This window comes from Nicotiana tabacum, chromosome 5, assembly GCF_000715075.1.
Source record: "Nicotiana tabacum cultivar K326 chromosome 5, ASM71507v2, whole genome shotgun sequence".
Classification (NCBI taxonomy): Eukaryota; Viridiplantae; Streptophyta; class Magnoliopsida; order Solanales; family Solanaceae; genus Nicotiana; species Nicotiana tabacum.
In genome coordinates, this window is record NC_134084.1 from 19,165,885 (window position 1) to 19,178,794 (window position 12,910).

General features: G+C 36.7%; 2 long non-coding RNA genes across 2 annotated transcripts; both read left to right on the plus strand.

The window, feature by feature from the left end:
• The first annotated feature begins 478 nt into the window (after positions 1–478).
• Positions 479–5,428, plus strand: LOC107809766 (uncharacterized). The gene is made up of 5 exons (XR_012709411.1): positions 479–695; positions 1,669–1,731; positions 1,847–1,904; positions 2,083–2,235; positions 5,179–5,428. It is a non-coding gene; the product is annotated as an uncharacterized LOC107809766 (long non-coding RNA).
• A 442-nt stretch (positions 5,429–5,870) lies between these two features.
• Positions 5,871–8,962, plus strand: LOC142181110 (uncharacterized). The gene is made up of 2 exons (XR_012709412.1): positions 5,871–6,447; positions 8,788–8,962. It is a non-coding gene; the product is annotated as an uncharacterized LOC142181110 (long non-coding RNA).
• The last annotated feature ends 3,948 nt before the right edge of the window (positions 8,963–12,910 follow it).

A 12,910-nucleotide genomic window follows, 5' to 3' on the forward strand; every position in this document is an offset into this window, starting at 1 on the left:
CCAGCCTCTGAAACAACTTATATGCTTTGATGCATTGTCACATAGAAATCATATCTATATGGCTTAAGGTTCTTAATTCTGAATTGCCTAACATGAAAATTTATCTTGCGTGCATTTGTTGCTCAAGTGTGGAGGCAAACTTGAGCTCTTGACTGCCCATATTTGAAGTCCAATGTATTTTTGTATGTCGCCTAGTTTTGACATTTCTGAGTAACCTAAATAAAGTCTAGAACCACCCAAATAGAGGTCCAAAACCTCCTGGACCATAGGCATGGAATGGGTAGTACATGCATAGGGTATGACTTAGAATTGAATTAGAGCGCTTTTAGGTAAACACACCATGGCAAAAATGGGCAAAAATGGCTTTTACCGACTATTTATTGCCGATATAGTAATTCCTAAAATTGAGATATTAGCGGTAGATCGATATTTTCCAGGAAAAGGTGCTCTTTTAGTGGCAATGAAATGGAATGGCCACCAAATTCAATAATTAAATGCAATTTTCATTATTTCATCTTTCCCGCCCATTTTTTTCACAACTATCACCCATTACCTCCAAATATTTTCCCTGTAAATTGAATGGATTCGATTAAAGAAAAATCTTAGACAAGAAATAAGCAAAAGGGATTTTATCTCTCTTAGCCACTCCGCTGCCAATCCCATCTTTCTCCATCATCTCCGACCACCATCCCAAGGTAACCCAACTCATCTCTCTCTCACTATCTCAGTCACACACACACAGAATCTTAATCTCTCCCTCTCTCCTTCTCTCTATTTCTTTTATATTATGGGTTGATGATATAAGATTTGATGGAGTATGTAAAGATTCATGGAGAAGGAATCGGAATACACTTTAGAGGATTTTATGGTTGATGAGATATGGAAAAGTTTCTAGGTTAATCATCTGTAACCTAATCTGAATCTGGATATGTATTTATAATGTGCTAATGTGACATTTTGTTTTCTAGAAAATTTATTTTTATAAAGGTCTAATTTTTTAGGCTTGATGGGTTCCAAAATTTAGAGAAAGGAGATGAGTCTGGAATCATGAAGGGTGTTTCAAATGATGTTTTCCATTAATTCGATAAAATGAATCAAAATAAAAGGTAATTTAGAGATGAAGCTTTCGAAACAATGGGTTTCCTGAATTCTAAGGTTGTATGGTAAGTTAAGATATCTAATTTTAATTTGCAATGTAACCTGATTACAGATTCCGTAAACAGCAGAGATTTGAAAGCATTAGTCACAAGGTCTAGTATGAAAAGGTATTAGTTTACTAAAATCAGGGAATTGCAACTTTTGTTCATATTTTAAATTTTTTCATGAATTTGCTCAGCAAAGGATGGTGGATATTTTATCCGACATGTTTCAAATTAGAATACCTTGACTGATGCTCTTGGAACATCTCTAGTCACTATGACCTCGTAAATAACTTGAATACTGTATCACCCAAAATCATGTATTGATGTTAGCATCTCTAATAGAATTAAAATTCACAATGCAGGTTTTGTTTTGTCGGTTACAGTGCCTTCTTTTATAATTGCGTCTGGTTACCATACATTTAATTTCTTCAAAATATTTTCTTCTAACTTTGTTATCTTAAAAGGCTTTTGGCTTCTATTCTGTAGAGTGATAACTAATTTCGTGGCTCATGTTTTCTTTCCATAGTAATGACTTCTTCTCGCTCTTTCTCAATGAGACAACATCATATTCATCTGGGCAATTCTAAAGGTAACCACTTAAATTTCTAATATTTGCTGCTTGGCTTTTTTATCGTATGAGAATTACATTTTCCCCTTAACCACTTTGTTATGGTGGCCTATTTTTTCTTCATAATATTTCTTAGGCAAAGAGAATACTTGAAAGTTGCAGAGCTAAGAAAGATGTTTCTTTTTATTGAAAAGGTAAGTCATCAACAAAGTAATTAATCCCTCTTTTTCTACATAATTTTTAAGGCTAACTCGATTATGCTTGTAATCTAATTATGCACAAGTTAGCAAGGAAAATCATATTTTAGAGACATGATGTGGTTGGGAAAGTTTAATTTACGACTCTTATTTTATTCTTGGTGGCGAGCCTCAGCTTTTGGGGAGGGCTTCTAGTATTGGAGCATTTGTAAAACGCGGGAGGAGTCAAGGTACATCAAGATTTCCTTGAGAGGTGAAACCAAGGAGGAACATTTAAGTATCACGCGGAAAACAGATACACGGAACAAATTTGAGTGGATTTTTAATGGTAAAGAATTCTTTATCTATAATGAGTGCTTCAATTAGAAAGTTGTTTAACTTGATATTTTTGTGATGATGGGCCACTCGAATGGTACAACTCTTTCTGATTTGCTTTACTCTTTTTATGTCATAATATTATAGATTAAGGTTATAAGTGGATGGTTTCTTGCATTTATCCATACGAGTGAAAACGAAGGCTTCTATTTCCTGGAACTTTATCATTCTTTTCAACATGGATGATGCATATTTTCCGACCCCAGTTTTTGGATAGTGTGAGGCGACACATAGCGACGAGGGCCCGCTTCACTGAGGCAAGAGGCGCGCACTGAAGCGCTTGCCTTTTTGATGTGAAGCAACAATTTATACAAAAGCATAAATGTGACGACCCGGCCCGTCGTCTCATGAGTTACCGCTCCGTTTTCCCCATTTTCAGCTTCCTTATGTTTCGTTATCCATATCTTGTGTAATCGAGTTGATTTGAAGTGATTTTAATAAGAAATAAGACATTTAGTCTCTTTTAAGAAGGCTTAAGTTGGAGAAATCAACCGGATGTTGACTTATGTGTTAGAGGGTTCAGATGTTAGTTCTGATGGTTCGGTTAGCTTCGGGAGGTAATTTGTGACTTAGGAGGGTGATCAAACGTGGTTTTTTAGGTACGGTGTAGAATTAGGCTTGAATTGGCGAAGTTAGTATTTTGGCGAATGGAATTCCGAGAGTTTCTGTAGTTTCGTTATGTCATTTTGAACTTGTCTGCAAAATTTGAGGTCATTCGGACGTGGTTTGGTTGAGTTTTTGATCAAAAATGGAATTTGGAAGTTCTTGAGATTCATAGGCTTGAATTCGATGTGATTTGATGTTTTTTGGTGTTAGTCGAGGTGTTTTGATGATTGGAACGAGATTGAATAATATTTAGGATGCGTTAGTACTTTTGGTTGAGGTCCCGGGGACCTCGGGTATGTTTCGGGTGAGTTTTGAGCGAGTACGGACACCCCGGAACTTAGAAAAAAGGAGGGAGCAGCAGTTGTGGCGCGGACCGCGCTCCTTTTCGCGCTGGGCGCGCTGACCAGCGCTGACCGCGTCAAAATGGCCGCGGCCGCGGTTACTGAAGACTACAGGTTGCTGGTTCTACTTCGGAAGCACATATATTTTGATCCACAAGGAATTTTGAAGTGATTCAAAAACGAAAGTTGTAGCCTTTCGTGTCTAGTTTCCAGAAAGGTAAAGATATCGCAATTTGGACACCTGTAGCGAAAGTTATGGCCAAAATACTGAAGTCTGTCACTGCAGTCAAAAAGCTGCGCGACCGCAGTCATTTTTGCGCGGACCCTGCTGATTTTGCGCGGACCGCGATCATTTGTATGCGGTCAGCGGTGTCGGAATCCGAAGGGTACTATATAAATACGAGGTTTTGAGTTTTATTTAATGTTTTGACCTAGAGAGCTCAGATTTTGGTGATTTTCCGAAGGGTTTTCAAGGAACTCATCGGGGTAAGTGATTTTAATTCAGATTTGGCTAGAATACATGAATCTATCACTGAATTCATCATTTAATTCGTGATTTGAGATAGAATTTGGGAAGAAAATTGTGAAACCTTTCAAAAGTGTAAAATGATGATTTGAAGGACCAAATGGTATCGGAATTGGATAATTTTGGTATGGTTAGACTCGTGAGGGCATGAGGATTCTAAAAATGTATTTACCCGATTCCAAGACGTGGGCCCGGAGCTCGGGTTTTGCTAATTTCGAGATTCTTGATATTTTTCGATTGTTTTCGATTGGGTATTGTCCCCTTAGCATATTGTGATGTATTCGCTCTGATTTTGGTTAGATTCGACACGCGTGGAGGCCGATTGGAGGGGCAAAGGCGTCGCGAGCTAGAGATTTCACCGGTTCGAGGTGTGTAATGATTGTAAATGATGTCCTGAGGGTTTGAAACCCCGGATTGCACATCGTAGTGCTATATTGAGGCAAGATACGCGCTGGATGATGAGCGTGGTGTCTTTTACTACTGGGGGTTGTGACTTGGTCCATCCCGATTGATGATTTTACCGAATATTTGACTGAAATTTATTTGTTATCATCATGATTTGGGCTGATTGCCATATTTGGGCTTCGTGTCAGCTAATTGAACCCTTCGGAGATTTTTTTTATCATTGTTTCCTCACTGTTTGACTTATTACTTGAACTCAGTCCTGTTTATATCTACTGTTTTACAAACTCAGCCACTTTTACTCAGACTTGAAACTTAAATGATATTTCTAAATGATGTTTTGGCTGAGAACTACTGTTTTACTAATACCGAGGGGCTTGTGATGAGTTTCAGACTGAGTGAGGCCGAGGGCCATATGTGAGGATATATTGAGAGACATGAGGTCGAGGGCCTGAGATACTTTATATGCTGATGTGAGGATATGCTGAGTGATGATGCCACGAGGTGGCTTGATATAGCGCTTGGGCCGTAAGGGGCCCCTCCGAAGTCTGCACACCCACAGTGAGCGCGGGTACCCACGTGATGTGAAACAGTGGTAACAATGACACTGTATGATGCAATTTGGTCAGGTAACAATGGCTGACCATTATGCTGAGTGATGATTTGAAACAGTGGTAACAATGACACTGTATGATGCAATTGGGTCAGGTAACAATGGCTGACCATTATGCTGAGTGATTGTGAGGTAGTCTGATGGGGCTGATACTGTACTGAGAGTGAGCCTGTGCCCGAGGGGCGGATTTTTTTTTTACTTGTTATTTACCTGTTAAATCACCTGTTTTACTTGTTTTCAAAAGGAATACCATTTGATTTCTTCACTGACTTGCTGCTTTAAGTGATTTTTACTGCTCGATATGGAATTGCTTTGTGCCTTTATGTGTTTTCATACTTTCAGCCATTATTTGTAATTATTACTCACTGAGTCGGAGTACTCACATTACTCCCTGCACCATGTGTGCAGATTCAGGCATCGCAGAGTCCATTCCTGAGCGCTGATTTCTTCCAGGCTAGGCAGTGATTTGGAGTTACGAGGTAGCTGTTGACGTTCGCAGCCCCTTGTCTCTCTTATCCTCTATCATTTATGTTTCCTTCAGACTGTTGTATCGGATTTCGTACTTTGTAGACCTATATCAGATTTTGTAGTAGCTCATGACTTATGACACCCCGGTTTGGGTTGTGTCGGGATGGTTTCTACCGCTATTTTCGTTAAATTCCGCAATTTATGAAGATTATAATATATGTTATTACTGTTTACGAAACTTAACTGTTTACAAAAGGTATTTTGTTTGGTCTGACTGGCCTTGTCTTCGCGAGAGGCGCCATCACGACCGCATTTATACAAAAACATAAAATATTATATACATATAACTAAAAACTCAATAACAATAATATATTAATAAATATATCATTCAAAAATTAAATACTCAATAGATAGTCATAGTCTCTTAGACATTTTTCAACAAAGGGGACATTGTATTGCATTTTTAAATCCACCTATCAAATATTGCTTGTGACCAGTTATCCTACCATTATATGTTTTTTGACAAAACACACATTTAATTGTGAATCTTGACGAGCCTTATATAGCATAATTCCAAGCTATATCTCGTTTAGTATTATCGGATGACGCCATTTCAACGCTGTTTTATAGACAAAAATTATCAAGTCAATATGCAATTAATTCGACTATATAAAGAAGACAAAAAAAATAGAGCAAAAAAAAAAGATTCTGCCTGTGGAGTTTGGAAACACTGCCTCAAGAAAAAAAAAAAAGCAAAGAAAAAAGACAAAAAAATAGAGCAAAACCAAAAATTGATTCTGCCTTTGGAAACAGCAAAGAAAGAAAAACAAAAATGAAATTAAGAAGAAGAGAAAACAGAGCAAATAAAGAAGAAGACAAAACAGAGCAAAAAAAAAAAAATATAAGAGAAGAAGAAAAGACTCAATTTTTGCTCGACAAAAAAAGCACAAATACATAACCTATTTGGCTCTGTTTCTGTCGACAAAAAACAGAAGAAAAAAAATAGAAAGAAGAAGAAAGAAGCACAAATACAGAACCTATTTGGCTCTGTTTCTGTAGACAAAAAACAGAAGAAAAAAATAGAAAGAAGAAGAGAAGAAAGAAAAAAGAAGAAAGAAGAAGCATACCTCTGTTGTTTGACTTTTTTCGCTGTTGAAGCTTGAAGAAGATGAAGAAGAAGACTGAAGAAGACCGTTGGTTTGTTCACAGGTGAAAAGTCCTAATCTCTGAAGTTTTTTTGTTCGCAGGTGAAAAGGATCGAAGCCCTAATTTCCCGACTAAAGTCTTCTGCCTTTCTCTTCTTCTTTTTTTAAATAGCGACGCTATAGTTGCTACTCGCTACAGTGTCGCCTCACGCAACATACCCTGAAGCAACCGCTATTTTGAAACGCAACGCAACAGTTGCCATGTTGCGACATTGCCTCGCCTCGCCTCGCCTCACACTATTAGCGCTGAGGCGAGCGCTATTTATAACACTGTCCGACCCTTAAATTCTTTTTATCTTTTGATTGTCAGATTTCAAATTTAGGAGCTTGGGCGTATTCATGTGCTATCCTTTTCAACTCTCTTTTTTCTATCCCAATTTCCTCTTTCCTTTGCCTTCTTTCCTTAGAAGGCTAAGATTCCTACCAGAACTGTTCTCTGTTGAAGTTAGGCTAATTATTAATATTCTTCTTTTGTGTAATTAGGTTCAAATCTCTTTCAGTCTGTTATGCTTCAAGTTTATGAAGTTGGAGTTTTTCTTGCTTCTACTTAAGAGTATGAATGGCTTTTATATAGTTCAAAGCTTTGGCAGTAGTTTAGGAACGAGATTGGAAGATTGTTATTTCTGTGTTGGTGGTACTATAGGGAGGAGAGCATAAGTTGTCACTTTGATGTTGCTTCATTGCATTTCACCATATTTCTTTAATCAAATATTCCAAGGGCACTATTTAGATGAGCACAACAGTGAAACCGTTTTAATTCTTTGTTTTCTATACTAGCAGCTCTATTCCTAGTTCTGTCAATATTTTTTATTATCATCTTAAGAATTTCATGTTCCTCAACTGGAAATTCCGACATATGTTTGGTTGAAGTTCTTTGAATCGTAAGTAGGTTCTTTATTCTACTTTCTGTAATGCCATGTCTCTCTTTGGGTGGATAAACACTTTTGGGGATCAGATAAGGATGTCGTTAATCAGTTGAAAAGAAAATGTAAATTAACATGACTAACTGATATTTCTTTCATTGTTGATCACCTTACTATCTGGTTATTTTTATTCTGCTTTTATATGGCTTCTTGGTACTGTCCCTTCTCGTCTATATTTTCATTAATGTGATGCTTATGCTTTCCTAAGCCGAGGGTCTATTGGAAATAGCCTCTCTATCCTCACAAGGTAGAGGTAAGGTCTGCGTATACACTACCCTCCCAGACCCCACGGTGTGGGATATTACTGGATATTATGTTGTTGTTATTCTATTCTAGGTATGGCTCCATACTCTCTAAATTTGACTAAGAGAAATGCTAGATAATTTTATTATCTAGAATAATTAGATTTGTTACAACTTTCAGTATTAAACTTGGTTGTACCTTAGTGTTTGTTTTGCATCTCAATTTCTGTTGTCAAATAGTTATCTCTATTATTTTTAAATGCTTATCTGCTATTGTTCTGCTCGATTTTCCCAAATGCTTCTAGTGATCAGCTGATTTACATGATTAAGCTTGTGCTAAGGTGATCTTTAACTATAGTGATAAAATTGAGTTGTCTGATACATCTATGGTTTTATGTGTGTCATCGAAAAGAAGAATTGAAAAGGTTGGTTATGACTAGAGGAACAACGATACCCCTTGAAATAAATCTGCGCATTTTGGACGATTGCTTTTGGAAAATGGAGAACGATAGGTTATTTATAGAAGAGGAGTGTAGAGAGTTGAATTTAACAGAGCAATTCAGTTTTTAAAAGTTCATTGTTGGAACTAAATGGAAATTTACGTGACGGATTTTTTTGGGTTATATCTGGAGCTTATGAGTACAAATGTGGTGTGGCCTCAAACAGAAGCTAAGTTCTGTTATTTTTTTCTCGATACTGAACTAGCAGTGAGTTTATCTATTTTATTATCTACATGTTGATGGCGATTTCTTATTAGCTGCATCAGATTCACATGCTCTTGCACGTAGTGATAAGTACATTTTCTTTGTCCAGTATGCCTTCTCAATCTAGTCGTCATTCGACCTCCAAATAAATCATATAGGCAAGTTAAATTGACATGGCTGTGATACTTTTTCGTATTATATGCCGTGTCAGTGGGATATTGCTTTGCCATATATATTTTCTGATTCTTAGCTCGGTGGTACTATCTTCCTGGTTGTGTTATTGTTATTATTCTATTGTCGCCTTTCATCTTCTTGTGCCGAAGATTTATGTGAAACAGTTTCTCTACCCAGGGTAGGGGTAAGGTCTGCGTACACACTACCCTCCACAGACCTCATTTGTGGGATTATACTCGGTTGTTATTGTTGTTGTTGTCACTTGATTTCATATTTTAACATACTTCTATTATTATTTCAGGTCATATACTAATGATGTCCAAAAATTTAGCATTTGGAATATTTCAATACGTTGAAGAGCTGCGGAAATTGTTTGTGGACTTTTTGTATCTATTATTTTATTATTATAGGCATTCAATAGGATTAGTTGTAATGACATTAGTTATCTAATTCAAAAAATATAATTTTATCTTTTATGTCGTTGATACATTCATAATATCGATTAAGACTTGCTTTATTGTCTAGATTTAACATAATATTAAGTTCTTGTTAATTATTCTATTTGCCAATTCAAAGAAAGTTATAATTACAATAATAAGGTTGTTAAATTGTACCTTTCATCTGCCGCTAAAAGGGTCATATTTCTCAATAATATAATGGGATTTATCAATAATAAAAATGAACGTATTGCAAACTAAATCATTACCCAGATGAATTTAGCAGCCATTATAATAGTTGCTAAAGTATGTAATTTTTAGCGGCAATTTAATTTAATTTATCGGCAATACAAATAGGCGCTAAAAGAGCAAACTTTGCAATTTTGAAAATGGATTTAGCAGCCATCATAACAGCCGCAAATAATTACCGTTAAAGCTAATAGTTTTTAGCGGCAATAAGTTATACCTTTTATCAGCATTTGTAAGAATGGCCACTAAAGCCTTTGCCAACCCCGGATTCAACGGCTAAAAACCAATGGCCCGCAAATGATATAGCGGCAATTAGTATTGCCGCGAATGACCTTTTTTATTGCCGCTAATGTCCCTTTTTGTTGTAGTGACAACTTTAACATAGTAATCGAGTAGCAGGAGATGATAGTCTGTGTCCGCTGAATAATATGAGTAACTCCCTACCTCAAGGGAGTTGCAAAGTATTATTTATATTGTACGGGGTGATCCTTTAGGCTAAAAAATTTAGGACCCCTTTCTCTTTATACGTTGTTATTAGATCTAAATAGTTGTACCCCTATATTCGTACTAAGATCAGTATTAATCATGTTGTAGTAAGGTTCTTTGACTTCTGAATTCCCTTTGTTTATTTGATCACCTAGCTTAATTGTAATCCACATAATCTTAAGTTCGGTCGGGACCCGCAGTTATGGACCTCAAAGAGGGCCTAACATCTTCTCTTTGAGGTAATTTGAGTCCTTACCCGATCTTTGGTGGCACAGACTAGTCAAAAAGAGTTATCTGCATAATAGGTGCCCTAGCGCGCCTTAAAAATCGTTAGGTGGCGACTCTTCTTCTTTTAGCACTCTAGCACCCATTCCAAAAGGAGTTGTCACGACGTCAAAACCCGCTTTCGCGAGAAAATGAGACGCGACAAGCTTTGCAGTTCAGAGTTTGAGTCAATTCATGCAAAGGCCTAAACAGTCACATATGGAGGCAATTTTAAGGGTAGTCAGATATATAAAAGAATATCCAGATTTAGGAGTATTGCTTCAGGAAAGTCCAATTGACAGTATCATTGCCTATGGCGATTCTGATTGGGCTGCTTGTCCAAACATAAAGAGGTCTGTTACTGGCTATGTAATAAATCTAGGAAGCTCGTTGATTTCCTGGAAGTCTAAGAAGTTTAAACAATGAGTAGAAGTTTTGCAGAAGCAGAGTACAGAAGCATGACAACAGATGTGGCTGAGGTCACATGGCTTTCAGGCTTGTTGGATGAATTGGGGATTAATGTATCAAAACCTGTGAACCTACTCTGTGGCAACAAGGCAACTATCCAGATAGCAGGGAATCCTATCTTCCATAAAAGAATAAAGCACATCGAGATAGATTACCATTTTATCACAGAAAAGATCAAGTCAGGCCTTATTGCAGCTCATCATGTTCCTTCTTCTCCGCAGCTTGCGGACTTGTTAACCAAAGGCTTACCTACAGCCCAGCATAGTCACTTACTTTTCAAGCTTGAAGTGTTAGATATCTTTCACCCTCCAGCTTGAAGGGGAGTATTGGAAGACAGTGGGTAATGGAAGTTTAGTCTTTTCTAACTCACTATTTGTTAGACACGTGAGGAGAGGGTGGTTATATACCCACACATGAAGTATTTCAGACATATTTATTATATACGATCAATAAGATTTGTTCTCCTTCTTTCTACTTTCTCTCTTAGATTTGATCTTTTGCTTCAATGCAAGTGCTTAGATCTCGATTCATAGCTAATCTGCAGATTATATTAGAATGTTAGCACCACTTTGTTGGGAAACAAACCTCTTGTACGTAACAATTCCATTACCTATCATATTCTTGAGTTCCATAGGAAACAAGTTTATCTCTTAGAGGAATAAAACCTCTCAAATTCTTCCGTTATATCTCTTCTTCTCTAACTATATAGTCTCCCAAACTTGATGATATGCACATGAAAATTACTGTACAGAGATTTACATAAACCTAACCTTAGACCTGAAGAAGAAGAAGAGAAAGCAATGGAAGTAGTAGAGGCTTCACACGGTCGGATGCAATGGCTAGTTGAACCTTCATGGCAGGGTCGGAGCTAGAGATCGAGGTGCGGGTTCGGGTGAACCTAATAACTTATGTTCAAATTCTGTATTTGTCTTATGAAATTTAATTAATTATATGTATAGATTATTTATTCAAAATTCAGTAACTTAAAATGGCTAGAATTCTGAACTCATAAACTTCTCATTTTGGCTCCGCCACTTTTCCGTGGTGAGATTTACGACCATACTTGAGAAAACCTGAAATGCAATTCTATCTGCACTGATGTTGATTTTGTTTTAAGGGCTCATTTGCTTCCGTTGCCGAAAATAAAGATGGTGAGCCAATGCAAGTTCTCTTTTAGACTTGCCCTAATTTTCTTACTATATTTGGATTCACCTATTATTTGAAGGAAGAGTAAACTATTTACCATAATTAATTTTACTTTTTCTTAAAGGAAAATATAGATCTTCTCCATATTTGAAAAATCTCTTTCTTGGAGGAAAAGATTTTGATTTCTATAAAATGAGAAATTCTCCTTCACATAACAATTGAATTCATAATGTTGTCTTTAAGAGAATCTTGTTTAGGGAGAATATTTATTCTCTCATTAGTACTTTTCTCTTTTGGATTAGTAGACTGAATTAACCAAACATTATTAAATATGCATCTTTAGTATAATTCTTTTTTATCGTCACCAAGGTTTGCTTATTAGTTTTCGCATTCGCCTTGTTATTTTTTATCCCAATAGTCAAAGCGAGGTTGAAGACAGGATCATATCAATTTATAAAAAAGAAAAAGTCTGAAATATTATATGTGGAGATAAATTTTCAACCATATTTTTAAGATAACTCGTGCTGCTTCTTTAAAACAAAAAGGCCAAATACATATATAGCCATCTGAAGTTGTTACAATTTTCCACTTAGACACCTAAACTGATGGTGTTTCCTATTAAACACTTACATGTAAAGTGTATCTGTTGAACCCTTCATTACAAGCCAGCAAAACAAATAAAGTGTGTGAGATCCACAAATGATGACGTGGCAAAGACAACCAATAAAATGGAGCCATGTGGCCTTTGAGTCCGATTATTTACAACAAAAAAATTGTTGAGCCCAAAAAAAGAACTTGAAGCTATCTTCAGAACACACACACCCGGTAGTCATCTCCTTCACCGGAAATCCCTTCCTCCCTCTCCATCGGCTTAATTCCATAAAAACATTTTCCCACCTCATCTTCAGTTGTTATCTTCTTCAGAAAGTTCTTGGCGGCATTTTCATCGAATGAACCACTGCTGAAGTCGAACTCAACAAAATCGTGAGCTCGAGATATATACCCTAATTAAAAGAGCAAACACTCCTAGACATCATTATTACTCCTAATATATATTTAGGCTAAAGGTTCGATTTCTGCTATTTAACTTTTATCATTTGAACTTTTTCAGAGCTAACGAAGATGGTAGAAAAGGAATAGTAACTTTTGTCTTTTTCAGCCTTCACAATCGGAAATATCGAACTGGACTAAGGACTTGCAAAGCCACTAAACTTTTGGTATTGGACTGCAGTTCACTATTTCGAGATTTGACATCGTGTTGGTCTGTTGAGAAAATTTACTATTCATAGAAGTATGAAGTAGAGGAAGAAAAGTAATGGAAGTGAGAAAAGAACTCGGCGGAATTCATTCGCCGGCAAGCACGAAAGAGAGCTC